This window comes from Battus philenor, unplaced genomic scaffold (assembly GCF_028537555.1).
Source record: "Battus philenor isolate CCGP_79_NKW_IND1 unplaced genomic scaffold, ilBatPhil1.0.hap1 SCAF_13, whole genome shotgun sequence".
Lineage (NCBI taxonomy): Eukaryota > Metazoa > Arthropoda > Insecta > Lepidoptera > Papilionidae > Battus > Battus philenor.
Window position 1 is genome coordinate 14,629,222 of NW_027181675.1, and position 26,378 is coordinate 14,655,599.

At 32.0% G+C, this 26,378-nt stretch overlaps 1 protein-coding gene across 1 annotated transcript in view; it reads left to right on the forward strand.

Annotated features, from left to right (window-relative positions):
* Positions 1-26,378, forward strand: part of LOC137933588 (broad-complex core protein-like) — a 145,403-nt gene that overhangs the window by 81,778 nt on the left and 37,247 nt on the right. Inside the window, exon 2 of the mRNA XM_068777604.1 lies at positions 4,024-4,055. The gene's annotated coding sequence lies outside the window, so the exon portion shown is untranslated. The remainder of the gene's footprint in view (positions 1-4,023; positions 4,056-26,378) is intronic.

Here is a 26,378-nt window from a genome sequence, read left to right on the forward strand (position 1 = left end):
ACTTTCATATTCTATTAAGATCTTTTCAAATCGGTCTATATCCATCTTCGATTTTTGCAAGGTTGTCTGTCCTCTTTGTGGATCTACGGTGCAAGTCTTATGGTGTACGGTGTATATTAAAAATGGAATAATTATATTTTCATCAACATTTCATTGTAAACAGTTGCGGACACCTATCTTATATATTTTAAGAGTCCAATAATATATAAAGGCTGTATTTTAGTAAGTAATTGCATCTGCAAATGTATTTTTGGAGGAATATTTATATGTCTATATATATATATATATATATATATGTAGATACCAAAATCAGGCATATTTGAGAGTAAACATAAGATTAGTAGTAAACAACTTTTTTATAATCTAAGGTAAGCAATAAAATATGATGTAATGCCTGGATCAACAATAATAAAAATATTACTCTATTGTGATTTATAATTGGTAATACGACTTTATTTTGCTCTTTTATTAAAAAAGTTGAAGAGAACTAAGACGCATTTTTATAAATACTGAATGTACTATTCACGATTTTGATTTACAAAATAATAATTAACATTGACATAATTTAAACCTATGTCTGAATATATCTATTTTAGAGTTTTTTTTTTATTTTTATATTCATTTAGAACAGTAGGTTAGTAGATCATAGTTAGTGGATTAGATTCCCAGGATATAATGTTATATAATTCATACATTGTGCATTAATTATATAGAATTGAAACAATTTTGTAAAAGTGATGACAAAAATAAATTCGACTGAGTTAGTTGAAGGCTCTTCCTAGGCTATGACGCGCTTTATTCGATTAGATTCTTCTTCAACTTCAGTTTAAATGAAGTTGTATATATCTTTCATTCTTCTCTTGGAGCGGTAAATAATAAGAATAAATAAAATGGTGTTTTAATAGATATAAAATTTATAGAAAGAATATGAATGAATGTTTATAAAAAATATTTTTAAATTTGGAACTTACTTTTATGACACTATAATATCGTGGAACATATAAACTTTGCTTTCGTATCCTTTGTACCAAAATATCCCTGTGACATGTTAATGAAGTTATAAAGAAATGACTATAAACAGTCGATGGCCCCCTCCTCCGTTAGTCGAAGCAGGGGCGAGAGAAAATTTGAAATTTAAATGACGGAAGAAAAACGATTTCAATTACAACGTAACTAGTTACGTGTTCAACATTTTTTGACCTTCCATCTCGACCACTTCTTCAGAGCTTTCCTCACGTATCTATAACACTAGATGCAAACAGCTTGCAGGTGAAGGTTTTTGTTATTATTTTTTTATTGTTTCGTATGTGTAATGCGTGCCTAAATCCCAGAGAGCAATGGAGAAAACCATGCCCGCAGAACAACCACGGTCAACAACATATCTTAAATAATTACTTGTTAGAAGTGAGAGTGGGCAAGACGCATGGTGGCGACCACGATCTGGTAGACGCAGCGTGGGCAGGCCGCCCACTGGTGGACTGACAACATGGTTAAGCAGCACAGGACCAGTCAATAGAAGTCCTATTGTGTGTATCCATCAGTTGAAAAGCAGAATTTTGTGTGTGTGTTTGTGTTTATCGATGTGATATAAAATAAACATTTACATTATATTACACCGGATACTAGTTATAATAAATGTATTTAATTAAAACAAACTACTTGAAATTAATTCAAGTTTTTACTAATATAACACCAAATAAAGTGATCACTTGTCTCCGTCGTAGAGAATGCCTGAAAAGGTCAATTTGATTGAAACTACAATCAAATTGAGCTCCATTATAGTGCATTCAGTATCAAGATCCATTACTGATATCTTTTAAAAAATCCTTCATAATATTATAGGTTTTTTTAAACGCTGTAAAACTAAGATTATTAAATCTAAAGCTGTAAAATCTACACTTCCGTCTCCCCTGAAATACTAAATCAAGAAGGTTAAATTTGATAAAAAGGACCCTTCATGTTAAATATCCTATAGCGATATACTTGTATGTGGCAGTCCGACCCAAGGCTCCATAGCCCTTCACCTTCGCTACCTTAAAAGAGGCTTTGGCGCTGTCTCCTCGCACCCGAAAATTCTCCATATGACACTTGGACAGTGCGATTCAGGTAAAACAAAAAGATAACCATAGATTATATAAATCAAAATCAAGTGTGTACATTTTATTACAAAAGAATTAAAATGAAAAGAAATGTATTGTAGTTATATGTGGAGAAAATTTAAATCATCTTATTTAATTTTCAAAGCTATGAACCGGAGAATAGTTTGCACTTTGAACTAACTTCCGATGCGCAGAGAAAAGTTCGAACGTTAGCTAGGAATCTTTTGCGAAGGGACGCCATTTTGCTAATGCGGGAATGACGTTTGTCTTAACTTAGAGATAAGTTATGCTTCTCCTAACTTAAGTTTAAAAATGCAAATCCGGTTTGTTTTAATATTTTCTTCTTGCGTAAAAGTTTATTAATGATTTAATAATTATTATTAATGTTTAAATGTTAAGTTGGATCATCGGATGAGATATGGATCCGAAACGTTGTCATTTACGATGGACCTCATAAGCAAGATGATATAAAAAGATGGATCTGTCGAAATTGAGATCTATGAAAGCACACGTTTAGCTAAAATCTTGATACAAATCACTAAGCAAAATAAACCCATCATTTTTTATTTTAGCCGTCTCTCCTAACTCTTCTTTTATTCAATCAAATATCTTAGATATATGAAAGAAACCTATGTTTAGTGGTAAATATTTATTGACAAACAATTGTTGAAACTTTTTTAATATATTAAAATGATCTATTGCTTACCTAAATCATTCGAAAATATCTTTATTAAAAAAAATGTTCAGTTTCTAAATTGATTCAGCTGCACGCTTCTAATAGAGTGAGACGGTAAATACAAAATTTGTTCAGGTGATAGCGGCTTTCAGGGACGTGAAGGAGCACATTATTACAAATGTTTAATTAATGTCTGGCATTGAATGACACGGTCTAGTCCATTCGTTGTTCCTAGTTTTAAACATAAAACGAAAACTAACAAAAACACCCGCTGCAATATAATTTATTTATAAAGCTTGTATTTTAAATTTAAATATAATTGATCCTGATGAACGCGATATAAGGCTTTATAATCTTTGACTACCTGCCTGAAATCTAAATTTCAGGTACATCCAAACTTTTGCGTGTAGAAATATACATTTTAAGACATGTGACCTGATTTTAAAAAATTATTTATAGTACAATCTGTATATGTATATTAATGAAATTAAATAAGCCTTTATTTGTATTTACAATTTATACATATATTAAATAATTTACACTCGGTTTATTGTCTTTATACTAAATTGGTTTTACATACTAATAGTTTAAATATATGTCATGTTGGTTTTACATACACAATACATATACATAGCATATATGTGGACGATAGGTTTTTTAATCTTGTCAATGACAAAAAAGTCTCCTCTGAATTCTTCCATATTCTTCTATCTCTTGTTTTACTCCCTTCTGAACCAACCACTTTATTAAGGTCGTCTATCCATTGTTTCAACTGTCCCGCTTTCTCTCTTCCTTTCATTGGATACCACTTTAATCTCAATTTAAATGACTTTTTATTTATCTCGCTTTACATGTCATGTTCATCTCATCATGTCACCAATTTAAATTCTCACATGTTTTTTTTTGCATCTTTAAATGTAGTTTTGTTTTTAATTATTTATGTGCATACTAGCTATGTTCGTGACTTCGCCCGCGTGGATTTTAATAAAAAACTTCTATTTTTTTTTTCGTTAAAAAATTTTCAAAATCAAAGCCTAAGTTACTACTTATTACATTAGCTATTTGCCAGTTTCAGTTACGTTAAAATCGGTCCAGCCATTTTAGAGATTAGCCGAAATAAACAGACAGACAAAAATGTTAAGAAATTCATATGTACGTAGTAAAAAGCGATTATTTTAATTTCTCAAACAGACACATTAATTTTAATTACCATAATACAAATATTAAGTAAATATCTTCTTGTTACAGATTCTTTCGGGTTTTGGCAGATTAATACAAAGGTAAGGTACGAATTTTAAGTTATATACATAAGTAACACGATTGTATTTTTTTTCTTTAGAGGTAAATGTACCAGTTTGAATCCAAGGTGCACTAAATGTGTATTGTATTTTTTTTAAATGTCAACTTTTCTCCGTTATTTCGTGTTGTATAAGAAGCAAAAAGAGAAACTATATTTAATAAGAAATATTTCAATTAACTGTAACGGAGAAAATAATATTGTTTAAGTGTGATTCGCTATGTAAGTAAAGGTGAAGCCTTCGCGGATAACTTATTAAATTTGTAAAAGAGCTTATCTAAACATATATCATATATGTCTCTTCAAAAATTATAGTGGCTGTATGTGTCAATGACCATGTTCACATAGGTAAAATTAAAAAAAAAAATTTTTACTTTTACTTACACTGTTCCAAACTTCTTTATAGTCTAATAGATATTTTCAATTAATCAACCTAGAGTTATTTTTACAACCAGTAGGCATTTATTAACTATTTTAGTCATACGACATATACTGTTGAACATATATCTCCCCATAGATTTGCAATAGAACATATTGGTAGCTACTTGTATTCACCATCTTCCTAGGACATATATAGCGCCATCTGTCCACTTCTTAGACAAATGTCGTGGTTACCCAGTTTATTATATATGATAATCAATATATTTTATTGAATAATAACCCATTTTCGTTCTCACTCAATTGCTTTACCTCATAACACTAGAAATATGTTGGTCCTAATATAGGTTATAATCCAGGGGTGTCAAACTCGAGGAAATAAAATTGTTCCCTCACAATTTAAAATTATTACTTAATAAAGTAAAATTACCAGCAGTGGGAACCCTTTACCCAGCTACATACCACTTAAACCGTACTGCGATGATATTCAGTAAGGAACATATATTATTAATGAAAGATTTTTAAAAAATATATATAAAACCTTTTTGATAATTCTTTCGTAAATATTTACTATATTTGTAACATTTCGAAGCACTACTAGATCTCCGTATTGCCTTAAGTAAATATAATTTGACACTGGCAGCCGTCTTGATGAATTTATAAATGTTGCCATATATTTCCAAAGTTTAAACGTATGAATAATGGTTCTGTTACGTGTTCAATAATAGGTGATACAACATTAAAACATTTACTATGTAACATTGTATAAAAATCAAACAAAATTACATCAAATTGAATATAAAAATTATTGCACGTAAGAGGAAACTAACTTATGGCTTTAGATTTCAAAAGAACTCTTAATTCGATTATATCTTCCGTAGTTATTTGAACATTACAATTAAATGCATCTACTTAAAAAAACCGTATTTAATCTTGTTAAATAGAAAATATCTGGTAAAAAGAAGTCGGTAAAGATTGTCAAGTGGTGATCACGAAAACAATTGAAGATTAAATTTGAATTGTTTTAATCCTTCACGTGGATATCTCGTTCACCTCTTGGTAGAAACATGGTTCTTTTGATTATGTTAAATATTTTTTTAACATTTTTTATTTTCTTTTTTCATTCTCTGTTTATTCTTAACAATTTTAATTATTACTTATCTTCTTATACACGTCAACTACCTTCTCATTTTTCTGCTCTTAAAATATTACCTCATTTATAACACAGTACAGTTTTTTTTTTGTTTTATCTTTGGTATTTTCCTCCTTTTTATATATTATATTTCTTTTATTTATATACCATTTACATTTTAAAATTTAAATTTTTTAGACTCTGTATAACTTGTTTTAATTTGTTTATCACCTCTTTATCTGCTGCTGAAATTCAGGAACGAAAAGCGACTCTTTTCATCTGGATTCAATGTTTCAAGCTTCAATCTTCTTTTTTACATGTATTTCTAGTTGAATAAACGCATCGTGTTGACACGTAAAGGACAGAGGTTTTTTTTTATGGCCCCGCTTTTGGGGGCCTCTCGTACCCCTTTTTATGGTGGGACAGGGACTTTATTGGCAATTTTTTTTTACATATTTTTTTATTTTCTCTCTCTTCTTTCATACTTTACTTTCTCTTTCGGTCTATTATCTATCTTTCATGCTACATTTCTGCTTTCTTACCCTTTTGCTCTGTTCATCTATCATTCTTTCCCTTTTACTTTTTACATTTTCAATTAACATTTTTAGGACAGAGGTTAGGGCAGTATCACACTATAAAGTGTATATTTGCGAGTGTGTGCACCAGCTCAGAGCTGTCACGTCACATCCGCATAATAAGTATAATATAATGCCCGTATTGTGGAGGCGCGGGGTGGCGCCCCACGTTTGCTATAATAAATTCATTTGCTAGTTTTTCCAATAATTCCCCCGATTGGTTGAAAAATGATTGCTTCTCATATCCGGTGCGTTTATCTCTTTTTATCTTTGACTGGACGAACGCGCCGGGTACGCTCGCGTTCGCGTGAGCTAATTCGATAATTATCGCAACATAATCACCAAAATATATCACCAGCACTGTTCACCGTTACACAGTTATGTGATAAAAATATTTATACGTCATCCCTTCAAAGCTGTTACATATATATACTAGCTGATCCCGCAAACGTTGTTTCGCAAGAAAAAATAAAGTTTTTAATTAACAAATAAAAAATAAGGGTTTGATCGTAGAGGGGTGAAAATTTCAGGTTGTGTGTATTTTTATATGCTCCATCATAAAAAAATTAAAATAAAAAATTTGTATAAAAAATAGGATAAAAAATTTAGGGGTGGACCACCCTTATCACTTAGGGGTATGGAAAATAGATAGTAGCCGATTCTCAGATCTACTGAATACGCATATAAAATTTGGTAAAAATCGGTCAAGCCATTTCGGAAGAGTTCAAGTTCGAACACCGTGACACGAGAATTTTATATATTAGATATACACTCTTTACATATATGATGCATTCCTTATTCGTCATTGATTAATAAAAAAACTAACATATCGTATTTAGCTATATGTTATATGTATCATATATATGTTGATCACTAATTAGCCGAGACACTCTGTCCTATTAAGAACCTCTCATACTACCCTTATCTTAGGTACACACGGATAATATAACCTTATATTATATATTATCTTCCTTCAATCGTGATGTCTATTTTTCTATTTTTTATTCCTCACATATTCTTTCATTTTCTTTCCATTCATCATTTTCACGATTACTTTAAATAATAAAATTTCATTTCTTTTTAATTTTTTCCTTTATTTTCTTAATAATATTAGTACAAACTCCCTGCATTCGTGATTTTCGAATCTGAGAAATAAGTAACATCCGAAGGTTCCTGAAGGCTTCGTACCTAGTTCAAGTAGGTGTACACGAACATATAAACAGCGCTTGCTACTAACAAAAACACGTTTGACAGTTCGTTATGAACTTCGCGCGAACAGTTCACGCTGTATATTTATATATATCTGTGTATAGTAATGTATGTATGTACATCCTAAACTGCCCTCTCCTTTATGTCTCTCATCTCCATCCAAAGGTTGTCTAGTAGAGATCGCCTCGAGCGATAATACCGCCTCTTGTACTTCTATATAAATTGTTTCTTTTTGTTAGTTATTACCTATTGTGTACAAATAAGCGTAAATAAATAAATAAGATTTTTTTACTAATGATTTGCGGCAGGCCTTTAGAAACGTCTCATAAATTTTGGAACCTTTTTTCTATTAATGAATTATTATTTCGTAATAATTGTATATACAAAAACTATGCGAAAGAAAAAAGTCGTTAAAAATTACGGCGTATTGTAACTCTTTTTGTATCTAATATATAAAATTCTCGTGTCACGGTGTCCGAACTTGAACTCCTCTGAAACGGCTCGACCGATTTTTACCAAATTTTATATGCGTATTCAGTAGGTATGAGAATTGGCTACTATCTATTTTCCATACTCCTAAGTGATAAGGGTGGTCCACCCCTAATTTTTTTTTAAACAAATTTTTTGGTTTTTATTTTATTATGATTCAGCATACCAAAATACATACAACCGTAAATTTTCACCCCTCTACGATTAACCCTTATTTTTTATTTGTTAATTAAAAACTTTAATTTTTTTTGCAAAACAACGTTTGGGGATTAGCTAGTATTCTATATGATTTCTTTAAAAAATACACAAATAAAATCAACACACATACATAAACGATTTCAAATATAAGGGTGATGTTACATCGATTACTTCGTCAAAAGGTCGAACTTTTTTCACGTGTAACGGTTTGCTGACTCTGTTATTGAAATCGGACGTTAATTCCAGAGTAGAAGGCTTTAAGAAAAGATGAATGAACGAAGTCAGATTTGTTACAAGTAAGGTAGTAAAAATTATTCTATTATCGTAGATTTCTCTTAAGATTTGAGTCAAGAAATTACAAATGACAGATGAGAATATATATATATATAAATATTTAATGGAATCAGGCGTTACCTTGCGGAAGTCCATCCTAAGTAAGAAAAGGACCAATATTTAGCCACTTCCGCACATGCAGTGGCAGTCGTGCAACAAAGTGCACCGCCCGCCAGCCCGCTGATAAATGCGTATGCGGCAAACAATGCGAATTACACAACCGCCACCGTCAAATCACTCAACACGTGTTTCACGTCTCCACGGGGCATCTTCAGGAGTTATGTTACACTGATTAGTGACAAACACAGTCATGATAGAAAAATGATGTTTTTTTCTATTTTCTATTCGCGCTGAAAATTGAAAGGTAACTTGCTTGCGAGCTCATTAAAATATTTGTAACCTTATACTATCGGAAAGCTTTTAATTACCTTTCTAATTAAAATACACCATTGTTTTATATAATTACATACGGTTGCCAGTCCTCTATGGTGTAAATAACGACTTCCTCGATTTATAGTTATAAATGCTTGTGTGTTTCTTTTATTTCAAGAGCTTCGCAATTTTTTCCGGGTTCTAATCTAGGTGTTTTAGGAGAATTCATGTTTATTACATCTAATGAAATAAGAAGTGTTAATAGATGTTTAAAAGCAGCATTTATTTAACAGTTTTAAAAATACCGTTGTTTGAATTTCTCTGATATAGATGCCAACATTGCCTTAGATACTGAAAATATATTTAACCCGAAATAAAACCACACAATACTATGTAGTATATATGTATAATATATATACATATATGTGTAATACCTATGTAGATCAAATAAAAATATTTTTTTCACCATTGCTTGCCTGATAAAGCAAAGTATATCAGTTTTAATATTTTTTCACTCAATATTATTATTTTCATGCTCCTTTCTCGTTTTTCGTAACACCTTGCATTGGTTTCCTTACTTCAACAGCCTTCTCTGTAGGATCTTACATTTACATTTATTTTTGTTTGTTTATCTTTGATTTTTACATTTCTTCGCCTTAGTTTAATATTTATATTATAATTTATCCTTATTATCTATATATAAAAATTTATTTTTAGTCAACTTTAAAAAATATCACAGTTTATTATCACTTCGTATTCTTTTTTTGTTTTATTAAGACAATTAAAGTTAAAAAAACTTATTATTTATCTTCATATTGCAATAACTATGACATGTATATGTCCATTAATGATATATGGACATTTATATGTCATAGTGTAATATCCAGCGAACATAAGTTAAAAACAGAGATGTGTACATTATCTTTTAGGACATTGGACTTCAGTCTCTCTTCCAGACTACCAATAAGATAAGCGTACAGGTCTTACATTGACTTTAACAAATCCCTCAATCCTCCTTGTGGGACGATGTCATTCATTTATTCCAATATCCCCACGTTGAGACAGAGGTCTTGGACCTCGCGCTTTACTTCGCTCCACGTCATTCCAACTGCCTTCACTTCTGCGGTGATCATCCGCCAGGTTTGCTTTGGACGGCCACTTCTTCGCTTTCCTTGAGGATTCCATTCTATAGCTTTCGTCTGTATGTGATCAGGGTCCCTAGGAGCGTGTGACCTATCCAGTTCCACTTGCGGCGTTTGATCTGCTAGTCTACCGCGTTGAAATTGGTTTGTTATTTCATGAGTCGAGAAGTTTATTAACTGATATAAATGAAGTAACGCGTATAAGGCTTAAATTTTATTGAAGTTATATCAAGTTGTGTTCGAATAAAAATAACAGTGTGATCAAAGAGTTCGACGGATTTTTCGTAGATGCGTAGAGCTACGAAGCAAGCTACGTAGCAATTCCTTCTTAATATGATTTTATACAGAAATTAGTCTATAGCATTTATTCTTTCTTCTTCTTCTTCTTTTTCCTTCCCTTTTCCCTTTATTTGGGGTCGAGTCTCCTTATCAATTTGCGCCAGGCCACTCTATCCTGGGTTGTCTCTGCATCAAGTTGAAGGGTTTCCAGTTCCTTTCTGATATTAGACCACCACGTAGCTTTTGGACGCTCTTTCTCTCTTGGGAATTCTGGGAGGCTTAAGGCAGTTTATTCTTTCGAAAATGAAATTTTTTTGAAGACTCCTTAGTTATAATTGTATGGAAATAATGATGCCGGTAGGTTTTTTCTCTCCTTGGTTGTTTTCATTGTAAAAGTATTAGCAAAACGCTTAGTGAAAATGGAAAAAATTTCAACCGTGTATGAATGTCGTGAATCTGTTCGTCTTTTTGTTCTAAAAGAAAGGATATAGAGGTATTTTTGCTATAATTCCGCTGCACACTCTTCAAAATACATTTCAAGCTTGTAGGCTTTGGCGCTCACCAAGCACCGTTACAAATCAGCCTATTGAATAAATCTTCTAGGTTTCTAAACGTAAGACGATTTAAGAGGAATTTACAAAAAAATCACTTGAGTTTTCTTTGTATCAATTTCACATATATTCATTATCTTAACCATCTCTAAGCTTTATTATCACTTAAAAGGCTTTCACGCTGAAATAGATTGATTTTAAAGTGATTTTTTTTGTAAATATTACAGTAAGCTTTCGTTAAGCCGAAAACATACTTATGAAGACACACGGTATGTACACGCTTTCAAATAATCGAATCATGAATATATTGTATTTGTAATTGCCTTCATAGAAAGTACATAACGTATCAAGATACGTAGTGTTACTATTTATAAAGTAGAAGTAAGGTAGAGAAAATTCCCTGCTGATAATTCCGACAGAAACTGTCTTACATTCCGCATATTCCGTCTTCCTTCTTTTTACATTACTTATGTATACATACTTCTATATTCATGTACTATCATTATATAGAATATCATTATATGATATATATATATATATATATATATATACATATAGTTACATATAGCTACATAAGTAACAAACGTGAACCTGGAACTTTTAAAACAAGTCCATCTGATAGTGCAGCTGTCTCTGCCAAATTATTATTTTTGAAAATATCCATGAAAGCAAACATAGCTATATATATACACACACACACATATATATATATATATATATATATATACTGCTACCATTGTACATGCATATATATATATATATATATATATATATATATATGTATAATGGTACCAAGATCAGGAAGTATGTTTTAACGGGAAGGAGTTCCATATTCACACACTCATGTCTTTACATCCGTAGAAAGGATATGTTATGTACAGAAATTTCTCTAAAACAACACACGAGTGATAATTTTTAGGTAGAATACATAGTATTAATCGTAATGAAAATTGAAAATGCATCTAACACAAAGTACGCGAGCCAGTGAAAAACGTCTACGGAAGTCTACGAAGGCTTTCTTATTTGTGAACTTGTCGCTTTCCGCTTTCCCGGCGCGACGTCCCCGTCTCAGCGACGGTCGGAGGCTTCCAGCATCTTTTAAATTACCGCTATGCCCGCGACTAATTACCATTCCCTCTGGAGATTAAATCTTCTCTGTTATTTCGTCGACTCATATTTTATACGTCTGCGTCGACGGACGTTACACAAAGGCCGCGACTTCAATTCTCCAAATAAACCGCACTTTATCTTAATTTTTAAAAAAACCTTTACAGTACCCGGCGATTAATATTGCACATCGACCTTTGGAAAGAGACAATCGGTTAATTATCTATTGTTAAAATGAGTATAACGGTGTTTATTATGTACAGTTGTAATTTTTCTAAATAATTAAATACATAAACATAATATTAATTTTTTTTTATTTTACCACAACCTAAAGCTACCATTTAAAAGAAAAATTGTTTTTTTTTCACAAATAATAAAAACAATTATCAAAAGAAGCAAATGATACTGGTTGTAACAGCTCCTAATAGATACCGAACTGTTTGTATCGTGCGACAGAGATAACGCTCTACCAAGCCGAAATTAGCCGATTGTCTCTTTCTAATGGTCGATGTGCAATATTTACCGCCGGATGTTGTACTTATGTAGCTTAAGAATAATTGAAATATAATAAAATAAAGATTTAGGAATATTTCTATTGCCGAGAATATATCAATTATGTCCGAATTTTACGAAGCATATTTTAAATGTGTATCTTGAAAATATAGCTATCATAGTTTCAAAAATTGACTATTATATCTTTTTTATCATGTTAAGTGTGATTAAGAGAGGTTTTAATAAAATTACATCCTTAAAAGGCGGTGCGGGCGACGTAAAGCGCGCGTGGGTAGATTGAAAATTATGTAGTAATGCTACATATATAAATATATACAATGGTCGCTAAATAACCAGAGTTTGTTGAAGGCTCTAATTAAATCACGGTATATTCGGTACTTTGGTAGCATTATGTTACATATTTCATTATATAGGAGTTCAAATTCATTGTAGTTTCTATTAAACTGGACTAGAAAATTTCAAATAATAATAGTAGAGAAAATTGGAGGCTTTTTGATATAGATATGCTAGAGCTGTTTGAAAAACTTTCTAAATAATATATGACATGTGAATACCAATGCATAGGAGCTTAGTTTATTTTGTATTAAGGCTTTTCTGCCCAACGAATAATTTATATATATATATATATATATATATACATATATATATATTATATATAATGATATGAAGATATAAAATAGAAAAGTTAAGAATGAAAGGCACTAATAAGTTTGTAACTAGTTTGTTACTTAAATGTCGAAATATATAATAAATATATATGTTTTTTATATCTACAAACCTAGGCTAAATAATTGAGATTTAAACATAAAAAATCTCACGTGAAAATCATGAATAAAAATTACATTTACTAACATAATATATTGTGAGATTAACGTTTTAAATGTGAAGAACTTATTTTTCAAAAGTTTAAGATCGCATGTACATATAGCCTTAAAACTAAATGTATCACAAAACACAGTCTTATTTACTTAAAATTTTACACAATTTAACAATCTCTATATAAAAAAATATCCATGTTTCTTTTGATTACACTGTTATTCGAGAATAATTTTATTATAGTTATTTCATAAGCATTTATGTTTAAACCTACTGTATATATATACATATATATATATATATATGTATATCCATAAATTTCGAAGTGTGTTTCTAAGCGCGACCAATTCGACCAATTTTTCCTTTTAAATTTTCCTTAAAAAATCCAAAAGGTTTTTGTGTTGTAAAATATAAAAAACAACTGCATGATAAACACTTAAAATAAAAACTTATTTTCCCATACAAACCATAACAAGTTAACATTGAAGTAAAAAGCGAAATCAAAATCAGCGACGTAGCAATACTTGATTGACTTAAGTGGCAATAGATATGGCACATCGCTCGTGCAATTGATAGCCGTTGTGGTCGGAAGATTCTAGGGTGACGACTTGCATTGGCGACATAGTTCAGGCTGCCTTGCAATGGGCGTCTTTTGACTGAAAGAAGACTTTGTTAGTTATTATGAAAAAAGATTACAATGTCTATCACGATTTGTAATTTCGTTCATTAATTCGTAGAGTCAAGTGTTTTTTGCATCAATTTTTAATATTCGTGATTTTTTAAATGAACAAAGGGACCCGGCGATAAATATTGCACATCGATCTTTGGAAACAATCGTAGCCGATTTCGTCTTCGTAGAGCACTATCTCTGTTCCACAATATCTATCTGACGTTTTATCATTTGTATTTCGTGCGATATTGTACGTAGCCTGTTCGTGTAGGTAACTCATAAATCTTATTATATCGAATCGGCCATATACGCGCACTAATGCTCACAGTAAAACGAAGGAAAATCGCTTACTTGGGACACGTTCTTCGACACCAACGATACAATCTCCTTCAACTTATCATGATAGGAAAGGTCGCGGGTAAAAGGAAGGTTGGTAGGAGAAAGAAGTCGTGGCTTCGTAACATTAGAGAGTGGACCGGAATCGCCAGCGCTGCTGAGCTATTACGCAGAACCAAAAATAAGGAAAAGAGCAGGAAGCTGATAGCCAACCTCCACTAGTTGGAGAGGCACTTCAAGAAGAAGAAGAAGAAAATTGACTTGCAACTATCAGAAGAAATTATATTTTTTAGAAAACATCATTTATTACGTTTTTCAATTGATAAAAATTGAAAGGCTTTTTGGGCAGTATTCGACTGACATATAACCTTATTGTCATAGGAAGAGGTTAGATGCAGAACTCTCCCGACCGGTTTTATTGGAAATCTATGGAATAAAGATAAAAGACTACGTATATCAATGTGTCTAACCTTAATATACAAAGGTTATTAGTATATGTTTAAGAATATATTGTGCAAGTTACTACAAAAAAAAATTAGGTTTAACTCGTTGTAAACTTTAAACTTAAGTATATAATAAGGGAGATGAATTTGATACAACTTTGTATCAAATTGAACTCTCCTTCGTACAATCTTTTACATTTACAATCGCTATCAAATACTCAAAGAACTAAATAAAATGAATAAATAAAAAAATGCAAGCGTTTTGAATAAAACTAAGTGTCAATAGTACGGTTGTTTCTCTGAGTATTGAGTAAGTAAGTCAAATTAGAAACGTTTATTTTAAAAATCAATTCATTTGCACAATTTTACATAACGAAATCGACATTAGAGAAAATTACTGTCACCTATCAACTATAATCATGATAACAAATTGCTTGATTTTGTTGTTGGAAAACTCCGAATACAGGCCGCTTTCAAATGATTCTATTGCAGATGAAGACATATGTCCATCATTGGACGTTTTACAGTTGAAATAATTATGAGAACTATAACGATATTTATATATGTATATGTTATGCATATGTGTGTGTATAATAGTGTATGTTTTTGTACGTATCACTTCTTACTATCTCTCATCTCCAAAGGTTGTCTGGTAGAGATCGCCAAGACCGCCTCACGTACCTGTGGTTTCTTATTTTTCGTTATTATCTATAAATAAATTCGTAAATTGCAATTTATTTCGAAATGTACTTAAGCAGTAACAAATGGCCTGTTCGTTTTTTGAATTATTGTCGTTTAAAGGATGCGTTCTCATGCGATCATCGAATTGCGATGTAAATCGTAAGGTATAGTTCAATCAGAAGCGGGGCTTCCGTGACCCGGCCGCCGGCAGGGCCGTCACAAATCAGCCGTGAAAGCGAAACGCGAAAAAACGCCAGAGCCTTATTGTTTGTACTAATAAAAAGTTCTAATAAACATGCAACTAAGCTACGGGCTTCCGGCAAATAAAACATAAAAATATATCCTATTTTCATAGGGCGAGGGTGGTGGCTCCACAGGGCGGGGTGGGCGGACCCCCCATCTGCGCAAAAACCCAAAAACATCGAAATGAAAATGAGTGTACTGGGGAGGCAGTAGAGCTTGTGTTGGTAATTCATTTTTAACATTATACTTGTGTGAGTGTTTAAAGTACATCCGATCGCATTACCTTAATGTGCAGTTTCGACGGAATTCTCTACAATTTTTTTTTATATATATTTAAATTTCGTAAGGCACACAATCGGCTAAGGCGATAGGTTAGTAATGACAGATAAAATGGCGGGAATACGCTTTGCTTTACAACCTTTTTTTTTCGTACCGACATTTATATTGCCAGCATTATAATAATACTTATCGTATAGTGTTTTTAAACTTTATCAATTATTAATGAATTAAAATCGATATTTATAAATAATTTGTTGAAAATATAAAATCAAGTCACGTTCAGTGTGATTGAGCTTATACTTGTAGGTGTAATTATTACTTTTGTTTACGAAAGTAATTATTTTCTAATTACGTGTATTATTTTTTAATGTAAATCGTCTCGACTCGAGTGTACAGCGAGAACTCGCATTGTGCTCCCCTACACACATGTGTAGCGGCGTGATCATAAAACGCAACTTTGTATTAGATTTAATTTGACACGCACACAGATAGGATGCGTGTGTGCGTGGAACTGTGCTCGCTGCCTACGCACAAATTGATTACGATCGTCGACGAAAGAGGTTGATACGTGGAACAGAGATCTCGGGGAAGCCCCGGTGGGAAGAAAGCTCGCATGCGTGTAAGGCGCGGTGCAGGTGCAAGGGCGTCTCGAGACGTTGCAGCAGTGAGAGCGCGGCGTCCGCCCGCCGCGGCTCTGCGTCGAGTGAGCGCCCGACTTTAAAAACTATGCGAGCGAACCTCCGCGCGCGGAACCCCGTAATACCACCCCCCGCGTAATGATTTTTTGGCGATGAATTTATATTCGCGCGCGAGCGGTGCCACTTTTTCGAACCCCCCCGTCCCCCTCCGACGTCGCCCCCTTCCCGGTTTCACCCCCTCTCCCCTCTCATTAACGCAACCCAGATATGCAATTCTGATCTTTGACGAGGAGGCTGTAGTGTCGGCGGGCGCCTCGGCGGGAGTGGTGGCCGTTTTTGTTTTTTACCCGCCCGGCTTCATTATTGATGGCATCGGTACGTTAATGCGGAAGCATGTGTGAACGTTTCATTACAAAAGGTGGACGCTGCCCGCTCTGATACTGCAGACTAGCCGGACCCGGCCGGACGGGTGGACGCCTCCGACCGAAGAGCGGACACAATAAAAAAAAAACACTAACGCTCACAATTAAAAAAAAAAATAAAAATAAAAACCAGTAACAGTAAACAATTGAATTCCGAACGGCCAAGTGTTTGAGATTTGAAAATTGGGCGGGCGGCGGTCCGCGCTTCCGGTGCGCGTGACGTCGAAACTTTCCGGTCAAAGTTCGCGCGAAGTTGGCGCGTGTGTGGACGGGCCTGAAAACTTTCGCGGGTATACGCGATAACGTATTTTCTTGTTCAGTTTTCCTACTTTGTTCACTCGGTGCGGTGTCGCGGCGGCCGGACATTGACTTGTGCGACTGTTGATGTTCTGTTTATTGTTTTTGTTACGTTACGACGGCTGGCGCGAAAGCCGCTGACAAGGTGAGTTCTCTCATTTAAGTCTCTCATTTCTCACACAAAATTCATCGTCTACCAACCACCATAATTTTTAAACACACTGAGCCAATCACTTATGTTAAAAAATATTTTAAACACAATACAATTAACTAATTAATTTATATAAATACAGATAATAAATTAAAAAATATATATTTCGCAAATATCATTAAGGCAAATTTATCTAACACTTTAAATAATATCTATTTAATCATATAAGAATACTCGATAAAATAATTATAATTTAATTATATGTTTAATTTAAGAAACAAATATTTTGTGAATATGAAATCACAATTGACATATAAATGTAATGCCACCATTAGATTAAAAAAATAGTAATGGCCAGTAACAGGTTGGTAATGAATAACAATTAAAAAAAAGACATTTCAATAATTATGATTTTTAAAAAATGTCAAATTTAACGCAACAAGGAACTTGTTAAAATTAATATAAACAATAACAATTATAAATAAATACAGATGTTATTAATTAGAACAATTGCCACAGATAATGTAGTGACTAATTTAAAAAAAAAAACGCAAATGTTTAATAGCTATAGACTAGTTTTGTAAATAATTTGTCTCACCAATGATAGCAACCCTTCTATTGGCATTGTGATGGTAATGCTGGTATCCCGGAGCTAGCGGTCCAGCTGAGGTGCAAGCAGATCACGGGCTCGCCTATACACGGACCTGCATATATAATCAGCACCAGCAAATGTCCCCATTATTAGATACCACTTGACCAATACTGGCCACTTGTAAAATACAAATAAAAAAAAATAACCAAAGACATACGTATTATGTGTCAAAAATGACATTTTTTACTTTTAAATATATACATACGTACTCGCATAAATAGAAATTATAATATTTATAGATCAAAATCATAAATTTACTATTACTTAATTTCTTTATATAAATAAAATTAATTACATATTCTAAATCACTAATTAAATGTATTTTAATAAATACGTACCATAGCAGTAAAGATATAATTTGTTTAACTTTATTAACATAAAGAAATTACTCTTTAAAACACATTATATATATTTAGACTTTCCTCCTATATAAATATCAAATCATATATATATATATAAATATAAACTTAAAATAAAGTAGACTTAAAACAAATCGTCATATGAACTGTTATTTTTTATATCACAGATATGGCTTAGTGATTTGTTTCGGATGATAATTATAGAAAACAACGTCAGTGATGGTGGTTGATTGATGATGAATTAACTTTAATTTTATAATTTAAACTAGTTCTTCTCCACCACCTATCGAAGTAAAGTCAAGAATAAAATTACTTTAAAGAATGTCGACGATCTATTAGAGTTATGTTAAAAGTATCAATGTTGAATAAATGAGTCTTTTATTTATGTATATGTTTAACTTAATCTTAAGTTTAACTGTAAGCTTAATAAAACTGTTAGAAAAATACTTTACTGAAACATAGTTACTGTTAAATATAGCTAACAGTGTTCTAGTTCAAATCTATCGGAATATCGGTATGCGTTGAAATCATTTTGATAGAGACGAAACTTGTTGCGGGTGTATATGTGTCTGTTACTTTAAAAAACCGTTCAATCGCTGCTATTGATGACGTCATATAAACCGTGATGACGTCACAGAAATGCATCATAGTGCGTTATTCACAATCGTACGCACTACACGCATATCCCCTTTTCGACGGAACAACTTTAAAGTGCAAGGGTTTCTCTCCCCATTTTAAATTCTTCGCACACTGTTTATATTATTGTTTAGATATACACATATATAACAAATAATTGTGTGTAGATATCTTTAATTAAAATTTAAATTATTTTACAGTTAAAATTAATCAAAGATTTATAATTGAATGTTTTTATATCATTGAACTTGAGACTTGAGATCATAAAACGCAGATTCGATTACCGTTCAAGAAATTGGCGCTTTTAAAGGCAAATATTAATCAAGGGTATAAAGTGACTTATATGCAATGAACATCGTTTTTAAAAATAGAAATTTGAATTCTAATCTCAAATTACGACATTTGAAATTCGAAATTCAAAATGAAAGCAGTCAACCGCATATCTTATTTAATTAATTTAAAATCATCATATATTCTTATGTTAATATATATATATATGTATATAGATTTAATACGTTTTATAGAACATATTTAAATTCAATTAATAATGATTAAAATACACGTGACTATTCCGAGATATATCAAAAAGTAAGGCCGATATTTTCTTTATTTATTTCTGTTTAGTTAGTTGATGACGTCATATCCGTTGGCATAATATGGAGTGGAACTTTCTATATATACCATTATTATTATCTTCGCAAATATGCCACCATTAAGTTTCTATATATTTTACAATTATGACACATATAGAATTTTAATTGTTAACATACTGTGTATGATCTTATATAGGCCAGCAAATGGTTAAAAAAACCATTGTGTTATCAAAACACCATATGTAGTACCAGGCATACCAGATCCATCCTGATTCGAACGACGCTATGGTGAAACTAACACTCAGATTAGAGTGAAGGTGTCAAAATCCAGAGGTCAACTTTGTGATTATCACGTGAAGATAAATGAAATTACGCCTGAGTCTATGGGCGAATTCTTTAGGAGAAAGATGTATGAGAGTACATCGAAGAGTGTACGTCAGAAGTCAGGGGTGGTCAAACTACAGCTCGCGAGTCACTTGCGGCTCTTTGAACGATTATTTTTGGCTCCGATTGATTGTTCAATTATTTCAATATTTAAATTTATATAACCCATGTCAGCTGCTGGGAAATCGAAACAAATTACTGGCGTGAATAATTATCATTATTATTCCACCATAAAATTAGTGAAATCCATACACCGATCATAATTAACTAACCGGCATCTTGAGTATTTTTAGTGCTGTCATATACGTCTGCCTTCAATACACGTGTTTTGTATTTATGTTATATAATTTCATTAAATATAATTTTTATAAAAAAAAATATTTGTATGCGTGTTGTAAATGCGTATTTAATTGCGTCTCAAGAAAAAGTTCAAATTTCGAACAATGGCTTGAACTATCAATGAACTTGGCTGCCCCTGCTATATATAGTTATATGTATTATAAACAACATAGTAAAGATCGAAAGGAAAGTATGGAAAGGAATAATAGATATGAGAGTAAGACATCGAGAAGGAACAGAGATAAGTAGAGAAATAAAAAAATATATTATCTAAATAAAACGGAGCCATAAAAACATAGCATCGTGGGAATATTTAGGAGATGCTTTTGCCTTGAAGTGACTTCTATTTGCTAATATGATGGTAATTAATGCATATTCTAATTATTTACTTCTTCTTCTATCTATTGACAACAAGGGGTTAAAGATAGAAACATCTCATCACTTATGGACAACGAGGAGAGTCGCGGAACCTTACTAGAGTACTGCAGAAGGGTCATAAGAGAGACCATTTAAAGGAACAAGTAGACAAAAAAGTGTAAAAGATTAGTCAAATTAAATACTCTAATCTGTGATAAATATAAAAGAATGAAAGTAGAAATAAAGCAAAACATAACAAAATTCAAACCTGTAGTATTTTCGGAAAGTGAATGAATTAAAGATATGAAAGAATTTTTTAATAATAAAAGACATAGAGAAGTAAAATGGATGAGAACGCAAATATTTTGTTAACATAGTCTGTATATACCCTAGATAGAATAAGTAAAAAAAGACCCAAAAAACTGGAGCAATATATAAAAAAAATAAAAAACATCTCTTGTCGACTGCCGATTCTATTCCTTGATAGAGAAATCTATCAAAATCTCGAATAAATCGCACTTCGATGCAACTGCTACTTTACCTATTTTATATGATTTATTTTATGATCTTACATCTTCATTTATAATATAATTAAACTATATATATGTTACGTAAAGTATATACAATGTATATAGTATGGGTTTATATAAATTAACTTTAATGTAACATATAACACCTACCGAGCCGTGGTAGTCCAGCGATAGAGGTCTGAGATTTGCGAACATAGATCGCCGGTTCAATTCCTGAGATCAATCCTGTATAATTCACGCTTTTTGTATACATTATACAAAGTTTGCAGCATACCACACTACGACCACGAATATGGCATATTTCCTAGAATATCTTTGAGAAAGACATATATGCCTTGCAGTGGGTGTAATTATATACCACCTATGTTTGACTGGTAGAGTATACCTACAAGATATTATGTCCATCTTCACACATATTTATAGTAGCAGTAAATAAATAAATAATAAAAAATATTTTATAATCGTAATTTATTAAAAGGAACGTATGACAGGATGAAGGAATCTATTTGCTTGTTTTATCACTTATATAAAGTGTATTCAATACGAAAAACATATATATATATATATAAAACATTTAGATTGTAATGATGTCTGATAATTAAATTACGGGGTCGACTGTACACGGAGCTGGTATGAGGGAAGCGAAACACTTAGGTTACGTTGTTTTAATAAAATCATCCAAATATTTAAATATGGCAACACCAAATTGAAAGGTGTTGTCTAATCCAAAATTTAATGCATTAAATTTTTATTTTTCAAATTTAATTATTAATTACTAAGGAGACAATAAACATTATATATTTTTTTATTATTATTATTCACAACCAATCGATTTTATAAAACAAAACATTTTTAAAAATCGAATAATAAATCATTAAGATACCAAAAAACATTAAAATTACTAAACAATGTACTACTATTTATTATTTGTATTTTTAAAATACATGTAATTTAAGAAAAAAAACTTATGATTTAAAAAAAAAAACTAGTTTTAAAAAAGGGAAGTTTAAAAATAGAATTCGACGTACAAAACACACGTATCTGTGGCAGCTAAATATGCTCGCATTTTGCCACTAAATTTACTGGCCAGTTTCAACAAACGCTCGAAAAGTAAAAATAGAAAAAAAAAAGAATAACACGCTAGCAGCACATTCGCATTTTTGCGTTGCCGTACAAAGGGCGCCAAAATCGCCGCTTGCAAACGGAGCTGAAGCCGTGGCGAGGTCCGAGCTCTGCAGGACCCCAACCCGCAGCTCTCCTTTGTATACACATCTCACATTGATCAAGTTCTATCTCCGTTTTAAATCTAGCTCGCTCCCTTTAAATTTCTAGAAAGATCGACCTCTATACTGGCGCCAAAAAAAAAATTCAAAGTCGTTATTGATGCATATTTTAACACTAAATATAATGCATATTAACTTAAATTTCTCTCTTTCTAGTTTATTTAACTGAATAATATTTAACATATATTGTTAACTAAATAAAATAACTCACGTATCTACAGAAATCTTTAAAACTTTAACACATATTTTTAATCAACATATATATATATATATTAGTCCATAGATGCACGCTTTCCGTATCAAGCGTCTTCTCGTGTTAACTATGTCTTCGTAAAAACATACAAATATATAATTGTAAAGTATACCTATTATATTATAATTTAGTAATAATAATGTAAGTATTTGTATCTAGTAACATCAAAACATAAATTTATTTCGTGTATAAGTCTTGCATGTATGTATGTATTATATATTTCATAACACTCGCAATGATTTAGGATGAGAGAGAATCAAAAGGGAATAGCGGACGAATGCCTTAATCACGTAGGATAGCAGACAGGCATCGATTCCTTGCGCATCTACATAGGGAGAGATCGCAGAAGCAGACTAGGAAAAAGTAAAAAATGTTGACAGACTCCCAGCGGCCGACGTCGCCTAATCGCAGTCCCCACGCAAGCGCGGGTTTTTAATTGTACTCCCCCCCCCCCTCGCGTCCTCCCCCATCCCGGAAAAAAGGGCGAGTGTACGACGGATTAGCATAGGGCTGTAGCCGAGTACTTGTTTAGGAGGCGAAAGGAAAACTCGCGGGAGAGCACGTCGCTCTCACGAATTATCAAGTTTTTTTTTTTTGACGCTCCCAAAATTTTTCGTAACTTATCATGTTATGTTACAGTTTAAAGGTTACGATGTAATTAATAATTGTAGGTAAAGTAGGTGAAGCGAAACCGTCGCGAAAATCTCGTTCGAGACGCAAACGAAAATGTATCCGTTGCAACCCTAATTAGCATACAGGCTCGCGTAGCACCCCTTCAGTTTTTACGCGTACCCTCCCGCCGTATTTTTGCGCGGCGCATTTTCGGCGGGGGGTCGAGGGGCGCGCGGGGGTCACGGGTCGCGGGGCGCGGGGCGTGCGTGCGCGCCGCAGTCGGCGAGCGCCGGCGACCGCGCGATGTGCAGCACGCCGCGACACTACGCCAACACACCTTGCACTTACGCGCCTCACATCGTGCCGTTCTAATTTCGAATTTTGACAATTGTTTTTTTTTACCGTTACTGATTTTTTTTTTAATTTTTTTTTATGTAATTGTGAAGTGAAGTGTGACAGGATTGCGCGGATTCGGGTGAGTCGGTGTATATGTATATGAGTGTGCAATTTTTTTTTCCGATTTTTCTCAGTTATCGTTGGTGACGTTAGAACTAGCAAAATTTCGGTGATAGCTGGGAGCAAGGTCGTGCCAAATGATAATATTATTTGCACAAAAATTGTGTTAGACCGCCGCGGATAACCTCATTTTAGGACAACGAGCGCCGTTATATTTTATTTTTTCTGCGGCCAGTCTTATTAGAGGATGATCAATGTGCGGTGTTGTGTCCGCAACATTTCTTGTTCTTAGAAAAGATAACATTTTTATAGACAAAGTGCTATCGGACTCCGGCCGCGAGACAGGCCGGTGTCTCGTATCGAAAAAGGCGCGAAAATCTGAAACACATATAATAACCTTTACAATTTATATACTAACTCAACTTATAATCTATGTTTAGTGGCTAAATACGTTGTATTTTTTTTCATCTATAAAAATATCAGAATTTAAATAGCATAATTTTTACAGATATCAAAAGTTTTATTCTCTTTTTAAATAATACTAACATTTCTTAGTTTAAATAAAGAATACTGATTATATTTGACTCATATTTCTTATTTAAAACTATTGCTTTACACTCAAAAATTATAAACTTTATTTTTATATTTCCAAAGAATAAATCCTTATAACTATTTCTTTTAAAATATTTTCAATGACATAAAATTTACAACATTTTTGTTATTGTGTTTTATTTGAATATATTATACGGTATATATTTAATTAAAATGTGTAATTCTTTATAATTTTGATACTTCTTTGCATTTTTAAGACGTCAAATTATTATTATAACAAATCAATGGAATATTTTAGTCGACATTTCCTAGAAATTTAAGTGTTTATCAAGTTCTACTGATGTTTTGTTGTGATGATTCATACTAAATGGATCAGATTAAATAGTCTATTATTTTAAAATTCTAGAGCATTTCAGATTTTAGAGATTAATTTCGCTAATAGAGAACGCTAAAATAGATTCACGTTTATTTCTATGTTATTATTTATTTTATTTAAAACTACAGAATATATAATTTTAGTATACTGTTTATTTCTTGACTATTTATAAACTATATTATGCGCTAACTTCTCTTTGAATAGCGAAATAATTGACGCAAAAATTTGAATTCAAATTAGTTTTTGTAACTATGGTTTTATACGCGTTGATTCTAAATTCAAATTTAACGGCGGCATAAACTCATACAGTTGTCTATTTAACAACGCATCAGTTTCAAGTTACTCGCTAAAGTTAAACTAACCAGATCTCATTACTTAAATATTATTGAATTGAGATTAAAAACCTAGTTCACTTAACCGTTTCAATTGAGTATATTGGTTAAAAATTTTAAATTTCAAACTGCATAAAGCATTAAATGACTTTCATCGATAATTATTTCGCGTCGCATGTTTCGTCTGGACATTGTTTACACAAACGGTTCCTTATTATTTATAGCCACAGATAATAAAATTGTAAAATAAATTTGAAATTAATGATTTATCGTACCAATTAAAATGAATACTGATCGAATTAAGATTATTTTTTACTAGATTTTCCATATTAATAAATTTGTTTATTTTACAAATCAGATATATTATTATTAATCTAGTAAATTTTTTAATTGCATTCTGTACATATAATAAAACACTTAGAATCACAGTGTACACATATGTAGGTTATAAAAATTCTAGAAGAATTCAAGTTGATAGAAACTAGATAAAAACTAGCTCATCTGTCAATCTTCAGCTTAAAGATCTAATAACTCATCAGCCCATAATCGCCACTATAATATGCCACCCCCAAACAATATATTTGAGGGGATATACCGTAATCGCCACGTATGATAGGCGATTGCAAGTTTGATTTTAGTACACAGACGCTACTGCCCATCCTCTGGAAAACATATTTACGAGCAGTGGTAAACCTATATAATTAATGCAGTGGGAATTATTTAAGATAAACCCGGGAATCGAACACGCGACTTACAATTAACAAGGTAGAGAAACCATTGTGCTATACCACTGGTCGATCTATGATGTGCCCACTAGAAACTCAGACGGTTTTTTTGTGGTCACTTTTAATAATACCATTCATACATTATTAGAGTTATTTACATGTATATATCGCTTAAAATTCTCCTCACTGTAACAAGATATATTTATATGTTTTTGGACATGTTAAAAGACATTACATTGTAATAATTACTTACTATATAAAGCATAGAGAAAGGTTTAACTTTAAATCTATTTCTAATGTTAACTTTATTTAGATAACATTATCCATAACTTTAAATTCCATTACCTTATTATAAACGCAAATTGTTTTATCATAGATAAAATTATTTCGTTAAAAACTGCCCTGTTTTTGTTAAAAGGGTAAAATCGATCCCTTTACATTCTATTTTTGGAAGGACAATATAGTACACGAAAGGGTGTTTCCACAAATACAACAACACTGTATATATGAAACTTATTTGAATAACCTAAAACATAAGTTAGTCATCGATACGGTTTTATATTAATATATTCACAAACTACATATATATGTTATAATATCAAACTTAGAAACA